Below are 23,202 nucleotides of genomic sequence, written 5' to 3'. Positions count from 1 at the left end.
AGGGGGAGTGTGGGGACGAGGGCGCTCCAGGACCGGGCTCGGGGAGGGCCGGGACGGTCTCCTGCCCCAATGCCATCCGGGACACTGACGACCTGGGGTGCCACGACAGCTGTGCCCCTTACGTGGCCATGATCTCAACCCAAGGGGTCTGGGCTGCTCCCTTCACAGACACACACACACAGACACACACGCCAAACACACACACACACCCAGTCCTTCAAACACACACACACACACCTGGTCCTTCACACACAGACACACACACCCGGTCCAGCCCCAGCCTTGGCCAGGTACAAAATCACCCTTCACATACGTGGACGATGATCCGAACCAATTTGGATATTCTGTTGCACTTCAGGACACGGACAGGAATAGTTTTGCAGTTTCTGTGTTGTGAATTGTCCCTCCTTTATCCAAAGATCAGCCCCACCGTGAACCTGAGTGGGCCCTGCCGCTGGGGGCGAGCCAGAGGCTGTGGGCGGTCCGTGCTGACAGCCTGAGGAAGCTGGTGGAGCCGGGCCAGGCCCTCTCCTGTGGCCCCTCTCCCGGAGCACCTCCCAGAGGAACGCCTCCTCAGCCCTTCCCACACCTGCTGCTCACAAAGGTGAGCAGGGCCCCCCGTCCCGCCCGGAGGCTCCCCCTCACCTGCGGGCTGTGTGTCTCGGGCCTGGCACGTCCCCTCTCCGAACCTCAGGTGTCTCCTGGGGACCCTGTGTGCCACGAGGCCAGGCCCCACACACGGGGTTGCCGTTGGGCCTGGTGGGACCGCTCCCCGACCCTGTGGCCGGCCCACGGGGAGGGTGGCCTGGGGCTGAGGCGGTTCCTCTCCACCGTGAAGGAGCTCTCTGCCCCAAGCCTCGGTGTCCTGTGTCCGGGGCAAAGCCGCATTCCTGGCTGTGAGGAGGTTTCAGATTCCATCTGGGGCTCCCATCCTGGGTGGAGCCAGAGCAGGGATCCCTGGGGGCTGGCAGAGGGGCCCCAGAGCCACTCAGACATCTGAAAGGTGCTGGCTGGGCTTCATTGACTCCACAAATGGACAGGAAGCCCCTTCTAGACATTTTCCATAATTCAGGGAACAGGGCAGACAAATGTCCCTGCCCCGCGGGCCTCTTTCTAGGTGGGGGTCCGCCGGTAAGCCTAGACGACAAAGCAGAGATGGGCACACAACGTTCCGTGGGACGCCCTGCCGGCCTCCTCTAGATACGGATCCCTCTGCTCTCATTGTCCGAAGGATGACGGGCCCTAGGACGAAGAAGAGCCCTTGTCTCCGAGGTGGTGAGGGAACGCGGGGGACCGGTCAGGTGCGGAGCCATGGGTCTCGTGCACATCTGCCGCAGGGCTGGGTCATGGTACAGGAGCTGAGGGCAGGTCGTCTGTGCACACCTGGCCATGACACACCTGGCTGGCCCTCTCGGTGGGGAGGCCTGCGTGCCTGGTGCACCTGTCCCCCACCTACCCCTGGAAGAGCAGCCACGTTCAAGCCTTTCCATGTCCGACCCTCAGGGACAGTTGGGAACCTGGGTCAAGAGAGGCAGGGACTGGCCCAGGACAACTGAGGGGTGCAGAGTCCAAGGAGCTGCTCTCCAGTCCTAGGCCAGTCCCAACCCTCCCATGAGGTTCGCTTTGGGGGTGAGAGCCCCTCAGATCCTCAGGAAGAGCTACCCACCCCGTCCCATGTGGGGACATGACCTTGGCATCCCCAGGCACGTAGAGGCATGTGCACCTGCACACCCACCCCCCACACACACACCCCCACACACACACACACACCACTCTGACTGCCCAGCTGGGGGTCAGAAGGGGAGGACACCCTGGGAGCGAGGTGGGTCACAAGGGAGAAAGAATGAGGTTGGAGACAGCTGGGCCATGGGGCAGGGCATCAGGACTCCTGGCAAGGACCCAGATCCATAGCATGGGGAGGGGAGACAGGCCAGGCTGAGGGTCAGGGGTCCCCAAGGGGCCCAGGGGGGTTGCCAGGGCACTGGGAGAGGACAGGGTCTGGGTTCCGGTGTCCATCACCAGCCTGGGCACTTGGAAGCAGGAAGAGATACCCACCCCCAAGTCCAGAGGGGCTACAGCACAAAGGCCTCAGCTTACTCTTCTGTCACTTGGGCTGTAGAGATGCAGTGTCCCTAGGGTCCCACCGGCTTGTGGAAGAGCCTGTTGGCCTTGGATCTCCATCCCCGACCCACTGTGCTCCCAGTCCTGGGAAAATGCTTTGTACTCCCTCGAGGTCCTTCTGAGCAGGGGACAGACTGGGGGCTTGGGGGGCTGAGGACCTGGGTACGCAGAACGTGGCAGAGCACTGACCACTAGTCTGGGAACCAAGGCCAAGACCCTCCTTGTTGCAGCCTCCGGGTCTCCCTTTGGAAGAGGTTACAGATTCACTGCTCTGGTCCGGGTGACAAGGCCTTAGGAAAGAATGGAGCACCAGGACAGAAGAGGGAAACACGGACAAGGGAGGCTTCTGAGGTTTCTCACATCACCCCTGGAGTCCACAGATCCTGCTCCTGTAAGAGACACAGAGACAGAGACAGAAACAGATAAGGAGACGGAGAATGAACACACGACAGAGGGAACCAGAAGAAGTCACAGACTTTCCTCTATCAGCTTGGAAATGACATCCCAGCATTTTGCCCCATTCTCTTCCTGAGAGCGCGGTCACACAGGCCATCCACCTCGGAGGGGAGGGGATTCCACAGGGATGTGTGAGCAGGATGCGGGAATGCCCGGGAACCACTGTGGGGACTGCCCAGCACATGGGCGCAGACGAGGCCCCAGGGCCTAAGCCTAAACCTAATGGGAGCCCCTGGAAGTGTGCATCACCAGGGGACAAGGTCGGAATCCGTTCATTGCAACCTTCCCACAGGGGCTGGGAACAGGCAAGAAGGGGGTGGCTTTGCCCAGACCCCAGAGCAGACCCAGGCCCCTCTGAGCTGTGCTCCATGTCCTGCCCAGCCCCTGGCTCATCCTTGCATTGCCAAGTGTGCCCCAGCCTCCTGTGATAGCAGGTACGGAATGTATGTAGAGGTCCTACCCCTGATGGCGTCCCTAGGAGTAGAAGCCAGAATACCCCAATGTGCAGATGGGGAGCCTGGGGAGGCCCTGAGAGGCACAGGGTCTGTCCTGGGTCACAGCCCTGGGCACGCACAGGAGCCCAGTCTGAAGCCAGTTCTGTGTCCCCACAGTGGGGACACCGGCTGCACCCAGGCCTTGGGAAGGCTGTGGGTGGGCTGTGAGGGAGTCACTGTATGGATGGGGCATGGGGGGAGGGGGAGCATTGAGCAGCTGGGGTAGGGGGCCCTCGGGGGTGGGGGTCTTGTGTGAGGAGGAAGTTGGGTAAGGGGACCCCAGGCAGTGGCGACCTCACTTCCCTGACAACAGAGTCCAACAGAATTTGGAACCCAGGTAACCAGGCACCCACATTCCAGAGACAGCCCCCTGCCCAGCTCATTTCGTCGGAGATCATCGAACCATGAACATGTGGGCTTGTTGCCTCCCTAAGTCTGGAGGCTGCAGGCTGAAGAAAGCTCGCCCTGCAAACGCTGGCCCCCGCTGGGGATGTCCAATCAGGGCTCCCCACCGCCTCTGGCCGTTTGGCCGGAAGGCCCGAAAGGTGACACCAGGAGGCCCAGAGCCGGCCACCCAGCCCCACAGGGTCTAATCCACCTGTGCAGCCCCAGGTCCCCTCCCCTCCGTGTGTGTGTGTGTGTGTGTGTGTGTGTGTGTGTGTGTGTGAAGAGGGGTCATGTGGGGTGGGCCAACGCCATTCAAGAGCAGGCTGATGAGGGGTCAGATAACCCGTGGTCAGGTCATGTTCAAGGTCCAGGCTGGCTGGGTGGGACGGGGTGTGGGGGGCTGTGAGCTTCTGCCCAGGGTTTATCTCGATCGCCCTGCAGGGATGGGTCATTGTCCCGCGTGCAGGGCTGTGCACCCACAGGTGTGTGTCTGATCTGGGAGCAGCAGGGCGACTGGGCAGGGGACAGGGAGGTTGGCCGGGCAGGACTGGGATGCCTCCGGGCCGGCTACCCGTCCCTGTCTTTGCAGACCTCCGATGAGATCGGCACGAGGCTGGCGGACACCCACTCCATGTCCGGGATCTGGAGCGTGACCCCACAGGACTCCCCTGGAGCAGGTGCTGGGGATTGCGGGGAGAGGCCTCCGACACCACCCAGACCACTGTCCCTGGTGGTCATTGACTGCATTGTGCTCCAGGAGCCGGAGCCCACGGAGGCCGAGCCTGAGGCTGAGAAGCCCGGGGCTGGGTGCCCGTGGGTGTGTGCGGAAGGGTGGGGGCTGGCCCCACAGGGACGAGCCCCCAGAGGCTGGTGTGGAGCCAGTAGCAACGACTGGGCTCAGAGCGCCCAGCGGGTGGACTGCAGTTGGGAAGACGTCCCCGTGAGGGCTCCTTCCTGACTGTGGCTTCTCTGGGAGGCCCTGGGCCGGGTTCTATCTCCACAAAGGCCCACGGAGAGCAGGCACGAGGTGAGCTTTTCTCCTCTCACAGCTGCTCCACCACCTGAGGAGCTAGAGCCGGTTCCAACTCCATCGGCAGCTCTGGACGGAGGGGTGGTGCCTGCAGCAACTTCAAGAGGAGACCAGGAGCCGGCAGGTGACCCAGCACCCACCCACAGAGAGCCTGACGTGGCCCAGTAAGAACTGGCACCTGCTCCTGCCCCAGCCCCTGCCCCTGTTCCTGCCCCTGACCCAGCTCCTGCTACTGTTCCTGCCCCTCACCTAGCTCCTGCCCTGGATCCTGCACCTGCCACTATTGCTGACCCCATCCCTCCCCTTGCCCCTGCCCCTGGCCCTACCCCTGGCCCTGCTCTTACACCTGTCCCTTACACCTGGCCCTGCCCCTATCCTAACCCCTGCCCCTACTCCTGCTCCCGGAGGGCTCCCAGAGCCCCATCCAGAGCCCACAGCCCTGCTGGAAGAGCTCCCTGTACAATTACCCTTAGTTCCATCGCCGGACCCCGACGCCCCACCAGATTGTTTCATCCCCTCCTCCTATGTTCTTTCTATCTGGTACATATTAACTGTTATTTTATCCTTCCATGTCCTATATACTGTTTATTATTTGTTTTAAATACAATTACTTGTTTTCAATTGAACACATCATGAACATTAAGTACATTCCCAACGCTGTGCCACCACACCACAGAACATTGCTGCGGAATGTCTCATGCCCCAAAGGAGTCCCCGAACCAGAAGACCCCCTGCCCATTTCTCCCCCAGCCCAGACCCTGGAAACCCCTAAGCTGCTTTCTCTCTCTGTCTCTTTACCTATTCCTGATGTTTCTGTAAGTGGAATCACACAATAGGTGCCTTTGTGTCTGCCCACCTATTTTCACAGGGGATTCGTTTTCTTCTGTGTTTATTTGACATAGAATTTCCCTTATTCGATATTGAAATCCCCGATGGATTACAGATCAGATGTAATCAGAGAGGCCGCTTTAGGAATTATGGGCACAATCTCGGGGCCGAGACCCCTGTTCCTGCTGGGACACCACAGCCTGACCCCAGACAGGAAACGGCTGGTTCCTCCCGTGGCCCACACAGAAACCAGGGAAATGCAGAAAGCTGGAAGACACACCACAAAGGGCAAAAGCATTGCTCACAACCCAAGGCCAGAGAAAGGTTTCACCTGACTCTGGTCCAAACCACGCTCCAAGTCACTGGGTTCCACAGGGATGGAGACCAAATACACGCCAGTCCAAGGGGGAGGATAGGTATGCAGGGAATATGTGTCAGAGATGTGGAGCTCCTGGGGAAGGATTCCGGCAAAGGAAACCCTATGGAGGTAGTGCTGGTCACCCTCAGACTGGCAGGTGTCTGGTCTGGGGAGAACGTGAGGAAGCGGCGGTCCAATGCAGGTCCCCTGGAGGAAAGGGTGACGGGCACCCCTGTCTGGGAGAACAGTGATCAGCACCCATCCCAGGCCGCAGGCACACCCATCACCTGGCACGCTCGGCCTCGGACTAACCCCTGGAAACTCTGGCTCGGTTTTTCACAGATGTATTTTCAGGAGTGTTCATCACAGCGGTGGTGAAGAGAGCAGGGAATGGAACAACGCTAATGCCCAAGGAGATGGATGGGGGCCATGGTCCCAGTCCTCATGATAGAATGCCCTGTAGCTACTGTCACATTGTCGTTTGGGGCACAGGATCCGGGAAGCCCCTCCTGAGACCCCCTCCTGTCACCCTGTTCCTGGGAACATTGAGAATTGTTTGAGGAGGAGGTGGAGAGGATCCAGGATGACAGCGGGTCCAAGGAGAAGGAAGGTCAGCACTGGAAGGACAGTTGGACGTGCCCTGAGCCACCATCCAGGGCCCAGGCTGTGATGCCCTCAGACCTCACCCCAAATAATGGCTCCTGAGGTATGGATCCAGCTTCTATGGTTTCACTTCCTCCCTCCCTACATCATTTATTCACTCCCTCATTCATTCCCCCCTCCTTCCCCTCCACCCGTCCCATCCTCCCTGCCTCCCTGCCTCCCTCCCCTCTATCCCTACCACCCTCCCTTTCCTCCTCCCTCTCTCCCCTCCCTCTCCCCATCCTCCCTCCCCTCCTCCCTCTCTCCCCTCCTTCTCTCCCATCCTCCCTCCCTCTCTCTTTCCCTCATTCCCATCCTCCCTCATGCCCTCCCTCATTCAGCAGAGGATCTGGGGTCCCTGCTCTATACCAAGCACTGGGGTTTCATCAGTGAGCACCGCCCAACCCACACGGTCATGTCCACTGTGGGAGGTGACAAGGGGCAGTCCTCAGGGCTAGCAGTGGTGATGAGCACCAGGAATATGCTCCTGAAAACAGAGGCCAGTGGCACAAAGAAAAGAATGGAGAGAGCCATGCTTAGCACTTCCTCTAGAAAAATCTAGTCCTGAAAAGTGATGAAAAGTAAGTATATCCTAGATTTCATGCAATCTGAGTTCTAATGGCAGGTACGCACTGAATCCTAGAACCAACAAAGAGTAAATCATCCAGTGTCAACTGGGTGGTCATGACACAACTTTTCTGACCAAATGACAGCATTTCAGCCAACATCTCTAGGGCCTCCGAGTTTTCCCAAGGGTCTCTGTGATCCTTTGATCCTTCCATCCTTGGGAAGCTCTGTCCTGTCCTCTTCCTTGTCTCCTGCCTCTTCTGAGACCCTTCCGTGGCTTCCCCCTCCCCCACTTGCCAGGGCCGCCCTCACCAGGATTCCCCATGCCCCTTGGCTGGGCGCCTGCATCCCACACTGGACCCCATGAGCCCAGTGCCTTGCACAAGGCCTGTGAGCTCCCTCCGGGGTCACTTGGCATCTCCCCTTGCAGCGGCCTGCATCTTCCTGTGCTGGGTCTCGTCTGAGCAGTCTGTGAGGCCGGCCTGTGCCCATGTCATGGGCACGGAAGTGCGAATCCAGAAGGTCCAGATGATCTGCTCCCAGTCCCAGCATGTGAAGCCTGGGCCCAGAGTGGTCCCTGAGCAGAGGAGGACTTGGGCCCAGGGAGCCTGAGGGAGGACATGGCACAGTGAGCCCACAGGAGGAGAGTGAGCAATGTGGGGGCCTAGTGCTCAGACCTGCTGGGAAACCATATCACACTGGCTCTGTCCCCAGGGCTGGAGGTTGTCAGGGTATCCACGCTCCCAGGCTGCAGGCTGGCAGTGACTGGCAGGAGAGGAGGTGCACCTGGTGCAGGAGAGAGCCCTCTGCATAGAGGAGAGGGCAAGTGCTCCCCCAGCAGCTGGATGAACTCGGGGTAGCCACCCTCCCAGGCTGCAGGCTGGCAGTGACTGGCAGGAGAGGAGGCGCACCTGGTGCAGGAGAGAGCCCTCTGCAGAGAGGAGGGGCAAGTGCTCCCCCAGCAGCTGGAGGAACTCGGAGTAGCCACCCTCCCAGGCTGCAGGCTGGCAGTGGCTGGCAGGGGAGGAGGCACCTGGTGCATGAGAGAGCCCTCAGGCAGAAAGGAGAGGGCAGACGCTCCCCCAGCAGCTGGAGGAACTCGGGGTAGCCACCCTCCCAGGCTGCAGGCTGGCAGGGACTGGCAGGAGAGGAGGTGCACCTGGTGCAGGAGAGAGGCCTCAGGCAGAGAGGAGGGGGCAGGTACTCCCCCAGCAGCTGGAGGAACTCGGGGTAGCCACCCTCCCAGGCTGCAGGCTGGCAGGGACTGGCAGGAGAGGAGGTGCACCTGGTGCAGGAGAGAGCCCTCTGCAGAGAGGAGGGGGCAGGTGCTCCCCCAGCAGCTGGAGGAACTCGGGGTAGCCACCCTCCCAGGCTGCAGGCTGGCAGGGACTGGCAGGAGAGGAGGTGCACCTGGTGCAGGAGAGAGGCCTCAGGCAGAGAGGAGGGGGCAGGTACTCCCCCAGCAGCTGGAGGAACTCGGGGTAGCCACCCTCCCAGGCTGCAGGCTGGCAGGGACTGGCAGGAGAGGAGGTGCACCTGGTGCAGGAGAGAGGCCTCAGGCAGAGAGGAGGGGGCAAGTGCTCCCCCAGCAGCTGGAGGAACTCGGGGTAGCCACCCTCCCAGGCTGCAGGCTGGCAGTGGCTGGCAGGGGAGGAGGCACCTGGTGCAGGAGAGAGGCCTCAGGCAGAGAGGAGGGGGCAGGTACTCCCCCAGCAGCTGGAGGAACTCGGGGTAGCCACCCTCCCAGGCTGCAGGCTGGCAGGGACTGGCAGGAGAGGAGGTGCACCTGGTGCAGGAGAGAGCCCTCTGCAGAGAGGAGGGGGCAGGTGCTCCCCCAGCAGCTGGAGGAACTCGGGGTAGCCACCCTCCCAGGCTGCAGGCTGGCAGTGGCTGGCAGGGGAGGCACCTGGTGCATGAGAGAGGCCTCAGGCAGAGAGGAGGGGGCAAGTGCTCCCCCAGCAGCTGGAGGAACTCGGGGTAGCCACCCTCCCAGGCTGCAGGCTGGCAGTGGCTGGCAGGGGAGGAGGCACCTGGTGCAGGAGAGAGCCCTCAGGCAGAGAGGAGAGGGCAGGTGCTCCCCCAGCAACTGGAGGAACTCGGGGTAGCCACCCTCCCAGGCTGCAGGCTGGCAGTGGCTGGCAGGGGAGGCACCTGGTGCATGAGAGAGGCCTCAGGCAGAGAGGAGGGGGCAAGTGCTCCCCCAGCAGCTGGAGGAACTCGGGGTAGCCACCCTCCCAGGCTGCAGGCTGGCAGTGGCTGGCAGGGGAGGAGGCACCTGGTGCACGAGAGAGGCCTCAGGCAGAGAGGAGGGGGCAGGTGCTCCCCCAGCAGCTGGAGGAACTCGGGGTAGCCACCCTCCCAGGCTGCAGGCTGGCAGTGGCTGGCAGGAGAGGAGGCACACCTGGTGCAGGAGAGAGCCCTCTGCAGAGAGGAGGGGGCAGGCGCTCCCCCAGCAGCAGGTGCACTCGGGCAGGCTGAGGGGGCATCAGCAGACAGCAGTGCCTGCAGCTAGGACCAATACGGGAGGACCCCACTCATGAGGGACAGAGAGCACTCCGATTCATAGAGGTGGAAGGAGCTGCTGGGTGCAGGGCTGGGGAGGGGAAATGGGGGGTTAGGGTCTCGTGGGTTGAAGACAAACTTGTGGCGATGGATGGAGGTGGCAGGTGCAGAACAGTGAATGTACTTATTGCCACTGAATTGTACCCTGAAACGTGCTTAACGGTATCAGCTGTATGTCTATTATACCACAGTAGGAAAGTAGTGAGTCAGGAGGACGGGGCCATCGCAAGTCCCAAGAGGGCCCAGGAGCAGGGATCCTGTATCTTACTTCTCGCTCTCATGCTCTGCCCCTTGTTGATGACTGAGCTCACAGTAGGCACTCAGTAAATGCTTGCTAAGACACAGTGCAGGCACACAGTCCAGAGAGAGAGCACAAGTGCAAACCCACTGGTGGGCACTGAGGAATCCCAAGGGGATGCGCATCCAGACAGAGCGAGTGCCCATATTTCACGAACACCAGCACAGAAATGGCCATTTAAAACCAAGGCAGGAACCATATATAACCCAGAGGGCTCCATGCTCCTGGAGGCCAAGCTAGCGGCCATGGCCAAGGCCTCTGGTGGTCAGGGCACTGGGGGCCTGAGAGGTGGCTCGGTGCACCCCTGACCCTGAAGCCCCATGGCCACGGTGAGATGCAGGGACTGAGAGGGAAGACCCAGCCAGGACCCGTTCTGGCTCCATGGCTGCTACAGGGCTGCTCCCAGCCCCACCAGGAGGTGTCTGTTTAGAACCAGGGAGAAAACCTTTTCCTGCAATTGTTCTTTTTAAAGATGATTGCTCAGCATTGACATAGAAAAACATCTGATGTAAAACTGGAGCCGTTCACAGCTGCAAATGACCCAGAAGTGATCAAAATGTGGCAACCACAGAGAGGAAATTGTGCCCCCAGGTGGGCCTCCTGTGAGCAGGTGCAGTGGGGGTGCTGGACATGCCCGTGCGGGCAGTGCTGGGCTCCCTCAGTCTCCCTCAAGGGGACAGAAGTAGGAACCTGCTCTGATGTCTCCAGTCAAGCAACACCCCCTGATAGAGATGGGGGCAGCCCCTCATTCATTGCGGGTGTCCTGGTGATTCTTTGGGACAGCCACGAATCTCAGCTTCTTCATGACCCAGGGCCAGCCCAGCAGCTGCAGGGCCCACGGGTCCTCCAGGGACAGCCCCTCATGAGTTCTGGGTGTCCTGGTGATTCCTGGGCACTGTCCAAATCTCAGCTTCTTCATGACGGGTGCAGCCCAGCATCTGCGGGTCCCACAGGCCCTCCGGGGACAGCCCCTCATGAGTTCCGGGTGTCCTGGTGATTCTTGGGCACAACCTGGATCTCAGTTTCTTCATGATGGGAGCAACCCAGCAGCTGTGGGTCCCACAGGTCCTCCAATACCTTGGTGGGCATGTGGTCCAGCAGGTACCTGTTCAGGTTGCTCTCGTCGGGCCACAAGACCTTGATCCCATTAGCCTGGTCGACCACCATCACCCAGTGACAGGCTGAAGTCAGTCAGTGAACCTCCGCCACTGAGCCCCCAAAAAGGGCCCCCATATAGTAAAAGTCACCCTGGTCCCTGGGGATGTGGGCCTGGGAAGGCAGCCGGCGCTCATAGCTCAAGTCCTCACGGGCCGCCCAGTAGAAACCGGGGTGCAGGGTGCTGAAGAGGGGGGATAGGATCGCCATGCTCATGTGGTTGCCGAACTTCATGCCCACATGCACGCACACCAGGTCAACCACCTCATGCGGGAAGCGCTGCCCGCAGAAGCAGCTGATCATCACCATGCACCACATGGACACATCCTGCCAGCGCAGGGCGCTGGGGACCTCGAGGACAACCACCCTCTGGCCCTCCCAGAGGGGCACACAGGGCCCGGCAGCCAGCTGGTCAGTAAAGACGTAGTAGGTGACCCTGTGTCCACCATGAGGACCACCACCCTCTGGGCCTCCCAGAGTGGCACACGGGGCCCGGCAGCTGGCTGGCTGGTGAAGACATAGTAGGTGACCCTGTGTCCACCATGAAGTGTTTCTCCGCCATCTGCAAGAACAGCTCCAGGAAGCCCATGTAGCTACAGGGACAGGGGACAGGGCAGGAGGAGGCTGGCGGCAGGACCCCAGAGCTGGGGGCCATGGACGTGTGCACCTTCTTCATGGGGGCAGGCCTATCCTGAGCGAGTCTGCCTGTGGGGCCTCCCTAACTTCTGCTCCCAGAGATGGGAGCCATCAGCACCCCCATCTTACAAAGAGGAGCCTGAGGCTTAGGAGCCTGGAAACGTCCCCCACTGTCAGCATGCTGGATTCAGGAACACTCCCCCTGTGCTGAGCTCCCGGGCTAACCCTACAGGTGGCCTCCCCTGACCGACCCCCTGCAGGTCCTATCCTCACCTGCCAGGAGTGGAGCACTTTTGGGCACAGCCCTCGTCTCTATGCCCTAAAGACTGAGTAGAACCAGCAGGGCCGGCCAGCTGCCCCACTTTGCTTTGAGAGGACTGTCGCTGGCCCCCACAGAGCTGTCTCCACCCTGTAGGGTCCTCCCTTGAAGGCTCCTGGACATCTTGCTGACAAGGTCCTCAGTAAACCACTGGTATTCCTAGGAGGGGTCACCCTCAAACTCCCCCAGATCAGGAATCAGGTGCAGCCCAGGGGCAGAGAAAGGTAAAGAGGACCCCTGGAAGAGAGGGGGCTTTCTTAGGCCCCAGCCTTGAATCCAAGGGTATAAGCTTCTGGGTCCAGGTCTACGTCTCCCTCGCCCCAAGAGTTGGAAGTCTTGTCCAGTGCCTCACATGGCTGGTCCCCCATTGAGGGGACTACCTGCTCCCCACCATGAGGAAAGCAGCTCCCCCATTGTCAGGCAAATGTGGTGAGCCCCTCTGAGACTGACTTTTTTGCTCAGGCACTAGGGCTACTTCCCTGTGCCTGCCTCATACCTGGCACTTTAGTAAATCGCTCACACAGGGAAGGCAGGCCCTACACTTAAATAGGAGACAAGTAAACACCCCCTCAGGGGGCAAGTCCAGGCCCAGCCAATGGGGGAGAAGCCAGACATGAAGCAGAGGGGAGAGAACAGTGATCCTGGCAGAGAACGTGCACAAGTGAGACGAACTGGGTGGCCCATGGGGGGCGGGGGGGGGGGGCGCGGAGAGCTGCAGTGGGAGAGGTGAGACTGGAGAAGATGGGCAGGTGGGGAGCAGATCACAGAGAAGTTCATAGGTTATGTTCCGAAAAGATCATTCTCATTACTGGAGGAGAATGGGCTCTACGCACTGGAGGACAGGGAGACCCTAACCCTAAAACCTAACCCTAACCCAACCATAACCCTAACCCCTAACCCTCTAACCTCTAACCCCTAACCCTTTGTCTTTAACTCTAACTTTAACCTTAACTCTTTATCCTTAATTTTGTTCCTTACCCTGAAAATATATCTATCCCTACCACTCTAGCCCCAATCTCTGGATAATCCTTTCTGTAGTGCCAGCCAATGCCCTTTAAACCACTAACACCGGGGGGCCTGGGTGGCTCAGTCATTAAGCGTCTGCCTTCGGCTCAGGTCATGATCCCAGGGTCCTGGGATCAAGCCCTGCATCAGGCTCCCTACTCGGCAGGAAGCCTGCTTCTCCCTTTCCCACTCCCCCTGCTTGTGTTCCTTCCCTCTCTGTCTCTCTCTGTCAAATAAATAAATAAAATCTTTAAAAATAAAAATAAATAAACTACTAACACCAACCTCAATTAAAACATCACAAAATCACCAAAATACATTCCTATATCTTTCATAAAACAGATGTATGAAACCTCATCAGAATAACTGCCATATGAAACCAAGAGGACATAAATGTGTTGTGCACCCTAAGCAAGTGTCTCTTAACCAAAACTTCAAAGGTTATTCAACATAGTGAATCCCAGCAATGTTATACACCACAATATTTTTTTTACATAAAAACATGTGATTATGTTTATTGATGCAAAAAAATTTGTAACCAAAATCCAATGTCAGTTCATGATTAAACACTCAAGAAAGTAGGAATAAAGGGTAATCTGTTCAATATACCTACAGCAAAGATCATGCTCAATTTTGAAGACTGACAACTCTACTCTGAAATCACAAACAAAGCCAGGATTCTGGCTTTCACCTCTTGCTCAATAATGTACTGAAAGTTCTACCCAGAAAAAAGAGGCAAGAAAAAAGGCATCCACATGTGAAAGGAAACAGTAGAACTATGTCTATTCAGAGACCAGAGATGATAACATCTTATATAGAAAGTTTCCTAAAGAATCAACAAAAAATTATTACAGCTAGTCACCTAATTCAACAAACTTATAGGGCAAAATATTAATACACAAAATCTCTCTTATCTGTATACATTAGCAATGAATCATCCAAAAAGGAATTTAAGAAAACAATTCCACTTTCGGTAACATCAACATTGACAAAATACCTAGGAATAAATGTAATTAAGGTGCAAGTCTTGTACCCTGAAAATTACAAAACATTACTGATTGAAATTAAAGAAAACCTAAATAACTGTGAAGACACCCCATGGTGAGGAAAAGACGTACCATTGACAAGGCGGCAACAGTACACAATGCAATGTGCAGATTCAATGTTGTTCCCAGGAAAATACACAGAGACCTCTGGTACACATAAGCTAATCCTAAAGTCGTATGGAAAATCAGGTACCACAAGATAGCCGAAACAATCTTGAAAAATAAAACCAAAGCTTGAGGGCGCCTGGGTGGCTCAGTTGGTTAAGCGACTGCCTTCGGCTCAGGTCGTGATCCTGGAGTCCCGGGATCGAGTCCCGCATCGGGCTCCCTGCTCGGCGGGGAGTCTGCTTCTTCCTCTCCTGCTCCCCCCTCTTGTACTCTCTCTCTCAAATAAATAAATAAAATCTTTAAAAAAAAAAAAAAAACAAAGCTTGAAGCTCATACTTTCTGATTTCAAATATTAATACAAAGCAACAGTAAATATTATGCTAAGTGAAATAAGTCAAGCAGAGAAAGACAATTATATGGTTTCACTTATACCACAGGGGAAGGGAGGGAAAACTGAATGGGAAGAAATCAGAGAGGGAGATAAACCATGAGAGACTCTGGACTCCAGGAAGCAAACTGAGGGTTACAGAAGGGAGGGGGGTGGGGAGATGGGGTAACCGGGTGATGGGTATTAAGAAGGGCACGAGTGGTGATGAGCACTGGGTGTTATATGCAACTGATGAATCGTTGAACACTACATCAAAAACTAATGATTACTATATGTTGGCTAATTGAACATGATAAAAAAAAAGCTACAGTAAATAAAACACTGTGATATTGTCATAAAGGTATGCACACAGATCAGTGGGATTTAATTGATAGCCCACAAATAAACCCCTTCGTCTATGGTCAATTGAATTTTGACAAGGGTAGACAATGTTACATTGAGGAGAGAATAGTCTTTTCAACCAAGGGTGCTAAACAATTGGTTATCCATGTGCAGAGGAATGAAAATGGACCCTTACCTCACACCACATATAAACATTAACTCAAAGTAAGTTAAAGGCTTAAATGTAAGAGGTAAAATTATAAACTCTAGAAGAAATAAATGGGAATAAATCTTCATGACCTTGGATTTAGCAATGCTCTTAGATATGACACCAAATCACAAGCGAGGAAAGAAAACATAGAGAAATTTAATTTCCTCGCAATTAGAAACCTTTGTGCATCAAAAAGACAGCCCACAGAATGGAAGAAAAATATTGCAAATTATTTAACTGGCAAGAGTCTGCTATCCAGAATATACAAAGTGCTACTACAACTCATCAGCAAAGGACAAAAATTTTTTTAACTGGACAAGGGACTTGGATAGACCCTTCTCCAGAAAAGACATTAAAAATGATCAAAACACATGAAAACATGTTAAATATGATTAGGCATTATGAAATGCAGATTTAAACTGCAGTGACATACCCTTTTACACTAGAATCACTATAATCAAGAAAACTGAAAATAACAAGTGTTGGTAAGGATGTTGAAAAACTGGAACCTTTAACCTTGCTTGGGAAATGTACAATGGTGGTGCAGTCTATGTGTAAAATACTTTCCATTTCCTCAAAAAGACAAAAATAGAATTGTCACACAGTTCAACCATTCTACTCCTGGATATATACCCCCAAAGAACTGAACACAGTTATTCAAAGAAAACCAACAACATGTACACAAATATTCAAAGCAGCATTTTTCACAATAACCAAAACCAGGTGTCCATCAACAAATGAATGGATACACAAAATGGGGTGGATCCATAAATGGCAATATTGTTGTACCATATAAAGGAATAAAGGAAAATGGTGCATCTGTGGAAAACAATATGGTGGCTCTTCAAAAAATTCAATACAGAATTCCGCTTCAACATATATACCCGAAAGAATCGAAAGAAAAGACTTGAGTGATATTCATGTGCCCTTATTCAGAACAGCATTTTTCAAAACAGCTAAAAGGAGGAAGCAACCCAAGTGTCCACTGACAGATGAATGGATAAACACAATGTGGTATATACACAATGGAACATGATTCAGCCTTAAAACAAGGGGAGTTCTGAGATTAAGAATTCCTCATATTGGGGCGCCTGAGTGGCTCAGTTGGTTGGGCGACTGCCTTCGGCTCGGGTCATGATCCTGGAGTCCCTGGATCGAGTCCCGCATCGGGCTCCCTGCTCAGTGGGGAGCCTGCTTCTGCCTCTGACCCTCCCCCCTCTCATGTGCTCTCTCTCTCTCATTCTCTCTGTCTCAAATAAATAAATAAAATCTTTAAAAAAAAAAAAAAAAGAATTCCTCATATCAGTGAGGTCATGTGATATATGTCTTTCTCTGATTGACTGACTTTGCTCAGCATAATACCCTCCAGTTCCAGGTTTACTTTGAAATCACCGCAGAATAAACTACTCTTCCAAACAACCATGTCAGCACCACTCAAGAGAAGCAGAGACGACATCAAACTGATGGAGGCCAAGCCCTCCCAGACCCAGTTCACCCACCGTGGAGAGGCCACTGGCCCTTGAAGGAGGCCACATGGTAGCAAGAGACTCGTGGGAGGATTAGGTCGGCGGCCACTGTGTCTTGGGTGCAGTAGAAGCAGTGGGATTTGGAATTCCAATTTTCCACAGTGCTCCACCAAAAACTGGTTAGAACGGTGAAAATGCACGAAGGGAAGCCTCAGGAAAGTGGACTGGGGACGCCAGAAGGGGAGGCTGGAGGGGGCGCCTGCCACTCAGGGTCAATTACAGGAACAACTGTCAGGTAGGGACCCAGGAATAGAACCCCCCACAGGAGAGACTCACCAGTCACAGGCCCCAGAGGGGAAGATGCAGGTTTCACCTCCTCCAAGAAACCCACCCTCCCTGCAGCTCAGCAGGTGACAACCCTCCATCACCTGAAGCCCTGCTTTTCTCCGGACTTTCCTTCAAAACGACCCTCCCGACTTCCCGCACCTTCTCCACGAAATACTGACCAGGTGACAGACCTGTTCTCTGACACCCGTGAGACTCTGATGACAGCCATCGAGGGAGACACACGGAGACGGGAAGACACCCCGTGCTCAGGGAAGGATGACACTGTGAAAATCCCTGCTCTGCCCAAAGCCGTGTGCAGAGTCCGCGCCGGCGCTACGGAACCTCCAGGACCGAACCAGCAGCCCCAAAGCGGGTGTGGACGCGGGGAGGACCCCGCAGGGCCGGGGCGGGGGAGCACGAGCACCGCGGGGGGCGGCCGCCCCCTGACCGCAGACTGCCGGAGGAGCCCCCGGAACCGAATCCGGGCGCGCGTAAACACAGACGCCGGACCCGCAGAGCAGATCCGAGCCCGGAAAGGGGAGACCCGACAGCCCGCGCAAGCGCCCCCGGGAACCCACGTCAGCGCACACAAGGCCCCGGAAACCCCACGGTCTGCACAGCGCGCCCTTTCTCCCCGGGATCCTGTGGGCACCGACCCCCTCAGCAGTTCCCGCTCAGGCGACTTCTCACCTTCTCCCACGTGCGGTCCCGAGGAGGCCGGGCTCCTGTCGGTGTGGATAAGGGCCTACGTCCTCCAAGCGCGTCCCGGCGGCGTGGCCGCGGCCCCGCGTCCTCCCCAATTCTCCGCGGCGGGTCCCGGCGGCGTGGCCGCGGCCCCATGTCCTCGGGTAATGTCCACAGAGCGTACTGAGGAGGCCGGGGTCCTGTGGCGTGGTCGCGGCACCATTTTCTCTCGGACTGTCCACACTGGGGGCGGCTCCAGTTCCGCAGGCAGACAAGGCAGGCTGAGCGCGCATGCCCTGCCCGGGTCAGGGAGCTGAGCTCGGGCGCCCCCTGCGGGCGGCGCAGGCCGTGCAGGAGGCCGTGCAGGAGGCGGGGCACTCAGTTCCCGAGACGCACCTGGCCCCTTCCCAGATCCAGCTGAACCCAATAAAACCTTGGAAATTTCCAACTGAAATGGACTACATTACCCCGGTTTCTCCAGGAATAATTAAGGAACAATGAATTGGAAACCATAAGATATGAAATGAAATGTAGACAAAACCTTTACAACTTCCACCAAAATTCACTCAAAATTGTACATAAATTTAAGAAACACAGCTATCAAAATATCAAAAAGAAAACATAAAAGAAAATCTACATGACCTTGAGTTTGCTGATGAGTGTTAACACACAACACCAAACACCGATCCAGAAAAGAAACAAATTGATAATGTGAACTTTATAAAGTTAAAACTTCTACTCTGTGAAAGACCTTGCTCGGAGAACTAAAAGACAATCCACAAACTGTGAGAAAATATTTGCAACACACACATCTGATAAAGGATCTGTATTCAAACTAGACAAAAAACTCTCAGAACTCAACAGTAAGAACACAAATAACCTAATTCACAATGGGCAAATATCTGCACAGACACCTGGCCAAAATGATGTACAGATAATAAATAAGCATACAAAAATACGCTCTACATCCTCTATCATTAGGAAGTTACCAATTTAAACAAAAGTGAGTTAGTGCAGCCCACCGATTAGAAATGCTAAAGTCCAGAAAATGAGGATACCAGTTGCTGAAGGGTGAGGAATGACAGGAACACTTCTTCATGCTGGGGATACACACTGTTTCCACACAAAAACTAGCATGCAATGATGCACAGTAGCTCTATTCATCATAGCTAAAAAATTGAAGAAATCAGGGTGTCCTTCAATAGATGAATCCATAAGCAAACTGTGGTGCCTCCAAGTGAACGGTGCCAGGAAGGCCCCACCAGTCTGCAAGAAGGGTGCGCATGGGGACTGCTGGGCCCCTGCACCTGGTCCTGTATAAATCCACATGTGTCTACTGAGTGCCCTCACAGGTCAGGGCTGTGCTGGCACCTGGAGCTGCCCAGGCAGAATGGAGCCAGCAGCACTCTTCCCTGGTGGGAAAGTGGAAAGAACAATACATGACCTCCGACACCCTCCACAACCCTTGACTGGGGTTGGGTTGGATTTGAAACAGTCGGTGACCAGGGAGACATTTCACTCTTCTATTAGAGCCCAGGACTGAAGGCAGAAAACCAATGCTTCAGCTCAATCCTGGACTCATGTGTAACCCTGGGCAAGTCCTGTCCACCCTGGAGGCCCAGGGAGATGGAGGAAGGGAAGAGGACCAGTTATGTTTAAACTTAACCCTGACCCTGACCCCAAACCCCTAACCCCAGACCCTGACCCTAAGCCCAAACCTGACTCGACACCTTATTACCTAACCATGTACCAGAACCATCTGATCTGCACTATTCTACTATGGCATAAGCTGAGCATGTAGCCCTTTGTAATAACGTGTAATTGTGACAAGCGGTCTTATTTTCTCTGCTCGTGGGAGATACCTAGTTCTTGGGTGTGGACCTTATGCCCCCTTCTTCTTTCAATCCTCAATTCAAACCTCAAGTCACTGATATGTTCAACAGTTCTCAGGACAATAATCTTCTAGGTGTTTTGAGATCTTGTTTATTTTTTAGTGTTCCTTCTTTATCTAAATGTAGGTAAAAAAATTATTGCAAATTTGATTTCTGAATTTATTTTCAAATATTAATAATTCTGTTTATTTTTAGAAACTCAGTATGACATAATTCTGACATACAAAAGTATAGAGCACAATTTAATAAACACACATATTTCATCACATCGCTTAGGGTTAGGGTTACCTTACACCAAAAGTAACCACTATCCTTTGGGGGGGTTTATGATTTCTGTAATTATATGACAAATACTGTTTCCTATGTTACAAAACATTCTACATTACATATGTGTTATTTATAAAATTTTAAAACATATACATGACATCATCATCTAAACCTTACATTTAATGTCTAAAATGTTTCATAAATTGACAATAACTTGATTATAGCTCTTTGGATTGTTAGTTCAATGGGGACTATAAATATAACTCATGTCGTTGATACGCGTATTATCTATATTCATACAAATGACTCCTTGGTGGGCGCCTGGGTGGCTCAGTTGGTTAAGCGACTGCCTTCGGCTCAGGTCATGATCCTGGAGTCCCGGGATCGAGTCCCGCATCGGGCTACCTGCTCAGCGGGGAGTCTGCTTCTCCCTCTGACCCTCACCCCTCTCATGCTCTCTCTCTCATTCTTTCTCTCAAATAAATAAATAAAATCTTTAAAAAAAATGACTCCTTGGTGTAGCAGAATGCTAAGAAGTGTTCCTATGAGCAGTGAATTTTCTTTAAGAAGAGAAAATTCTGATTCTTGTTTTCATGAAATTTATTCTGGAAATTCTATTTTCATTTTTAATTAGAAGGAAAGAACAGATGGTTGGGTAACATGATGAAAAAAAGTTACTAAATTTCTCCAGTTGCTGCTTTTTCTTACTTGTATAAAATAAATAAACACTAAGAAAGGTGTCGGTCCAGAAAAGAAGACAAAGCAGCTCACTAGTATGAGAATAGCTAACATGGGTAGCTTTGTTTTCAAGAGAGTGTGATGGAACCTGGATGGCACTGTGAGCATTCTGAGCTGTTTTGTGGTGTCCGTAAAGGATATTCACCATGTAGATACTATTACATGTCATCAGGAAGAGAAAGAACAAATCTTGAATGAATACTGTACTTAGAAATATTGGCACTATCTGGCTATCAAATGCCTTGTTTTTTGTTTTGTTTTTTTTTTAAGATTTTATTTATTTATTTGACAGAGAGAGACACAGCGAGAGAGGAAACACAAGCAGGGGGAGTGGGAGAGGGAGAAGCAGGCTTCCCGCTGAGCAGGGAGCCCGACGCGGGGCTTGATCCCAGGACCCTGGGATCATAACCTGAGCCGAAGGCAGACGCTTAACGACTGAGCCACCCAGGCGCCCCTCAAATGCCTTGTTTTTACAATAAGCACTATAACACCCAAGTCCATCACCAGTGGTATTCCTGTTGGCCACAGTTTGTAAAATGACCACAGAATAGAGGGCCATGTGGATCATCCAGAAGCAAAGTAAAGAGGGTTGAATGAATGCAGAGATTCTGTGTTTGAGACAGGCCCATTTAGGATTACTTTGGAGTAATAGTCACTGCCTGAAATGTACTCCGGAGGGCAGTTATGCAGAGAAATACTCCAGGTAACTCTCTGAATATAGATCACTATTCCACATCCAGTATCGCCCATCTCCAGCCTAATTCCAAAGGATGACATTATATTTGGAATCCCTCTGAATATGAATATCAGGGCATTAGCCAAAGTTAAGAGGGCAAGAATCACATCTACAGGCTTCTTCTTATGAGGATGAATTAAGAAGGTGTACATATATAATGTAAATAACAAAGAATTCCCCATGAAACCAATACAGGTTAGATCTCTTAGATCTTCTGAAGATCTCTCTTAGATCTTCAAACCGAGTCCAGTACATCCTATAAACAAATAATCTGATTATGAATGTAAATATTAAAGGTAATTGAGACTGAAGAGTAAGTTATCAAGTTTCAGGGAGTCTCCCTGCAGAATCAGCAAATATACGGCTATACCAGACCAAGGGATCATCGAGATTCCTAAAGAACAGAATTGTTAAGGAACAGAAGGCAATGGTTATGAAGACTGAGAATATCATGTGTTCTGTGAAAATTAATAAAAGTAAACTTTGTTTAAAAAGAAGTTGGTGGGGGGGAGCGCCTGGCTGGCTCAGTCGTTAAGCGTCTGCCTTCGGCTCAGGTCATGATCTCAGGAACCTGGGATGGAGCCCCACATCGGACTCCCTGTTCATCGGGGAGTCTGCTTCTCCCTCTACCTGCCGCTCCCCCTGCTTGTGCTCTTTCTCTCATTCTCCCTCTCGCAAATAAATAAATAAAATCTTTTAAAAAATAATTTAAAAAAGAAAGAACTGTTAAGGAACAGAATGCGATGTTTATGAAGACTGAGAACATCATGTGTCCTGTGAAAATTAATAAAAGTAAACTTTGTTTAAAATGAAATCAGGGGGCCAAACACCCTACCATTCTACATCAGTTACAGACCCAACAGGGAGAGACGTCTCTTACAACTTAATGCTACTTTAGCTACTCCTTTACTATCCCAGCAGGAGGAAGGTGGTCTCCTCCCGCCCAGGCAACAACAGCCCACCAATGAGAGACTATTTGGCCAATTCCGAAGACTATTTTTATATATTATGAGACACTTTTATTTCAAAAACTTTAGTTCTCAATAGATATATTTTAATATCCCTGTCTTTCTATGCACATTGAATGCCAGTAGCCTCTGCAATGATATCCTTCCCAAAGCTTATTGTATTACATAGCTCACTTTTACAAACTGTATTATTGTAGCATATATAAATATGTCACACAGATTCTGCTAAACAAAACCTATTTCACACTAATTATATTTTGTTACGTTTGCTGTGAGGTTGACTACTTTAAGAAACATTAAATCGGGCTCCCTGCTCGGCGGGAGTCTGCTTCTTCCTCTCCCACTCCCCCTGCTTGTGTTCCCTCTCTCACTGTGTCTCTCTCTGTCAAATAAATAAATAAAATCTTTTTTAAAAAAAGAAAGAAAAAGAAACATTAAGGTATACATGGTCAAATGCATAATATCAAAACCAACAGCCACGGGCGCCTGGGTGGCTTAGTTGGTTAAGCGACTGCTTTCGGCTCAGGTCATGATCCTGGAGTCCCTGGATCGAGTCCCGCATCAGGCTCCCTGCTCAGCAGGGAGCCTGCTTCTCCCAATGACCCTATGACCCTCCCCCCTCTCATGTGCTCTCTCTCTCTCATTCTCTCTGTCTCAAATAAATAAATAAAATCTAAAAAAAAAAAAAAAAACCAACAGCCAAGTTATAGATTACCTCCATCATATTCTAAATCTCTTACCTCCAGCAAGTGCACCCAGTGATCTGCTAGAACTGGAAAACTTGGAATTACCATAACCTCACTCCATATTCAGTTCACTTAGACTGACTGACATGTGTCTTATACTGCCTACCTATGTGTCCCATGACTCCCTTATCCCTCCATTTGAGTATTTCCTGAAATCACTGGTCAAGACTGGAGATGCCACAGACAGACCAAGAGGTAAGAAAAGGCTCTGGGGAGAGCAGGACAAGTCTCCAGAGATGATCCGAACACAGCTAAGAAATGAATGAATGTAAAGGAAATTGGCTGATTTCTTTTTTATTATTGTTATGGTTAGGGGTGTGGCTGGGGTGATATCAGGTTGATACATGCCAGCAGGGGGTTGCATGCTTTGAATCCCCTAATGGTGCCAAAGGAGGGAGAACTTGGGATTTCTTATCACTTTGCCCAGAGTTGAGGCACAGGGGGAA

General features: G+C 52.7%; 2 pseudogenes across 1 annotated transcript; both read right to left on the bottom strand.

Moving 5' to 3' along the window:
• Positions 1–316: 316 nt before the first annotated feature.
• LOC123863112 (vomeronasal type-1 receptor 1-like) lies at positions 317–21,269 on the bottom strand (annotated as a pseudogene). Its single transcript, XR_010406110.1, has 2 exons — positions 17,416–21,269; positions 317–2,510 (listed from the first exon to the last, which is right to left on the bottom strand). The product of XR_010406110.1 is annotated as a vomeronasal type-1 receptor 1-like (transcript).
• On the bottom strand, positions 8,911–11,570 carry LOC123863113 (histo-blood group ABO system transferase 2-like; annotated as a pseudogene).
• Positions 21,270–23,202: the final 1,933 nt, after the last annotated feature.

Source organism: Mirounga angustirostris, unplaced genomic scaffold, assembly GCF_029215605.1.
Source record: "Mirounga angustirostris isolate CCGP_5_RB_7025 unplaced genomic scaffold, mMirAng1.0.hap1 SCAF_1, whole genome shotgun sequence".
Lineage (NCBI taxonomy): Eukaryota > Metazoa > Chordata > Mammalia > Carnivora > Phocidae > Mirounga > Mirounga angustirostris.
Note: the sequence above shows the minus strand (reverse complement) of the source record. Positions and strands in the feature narration are given on the sequence as shown.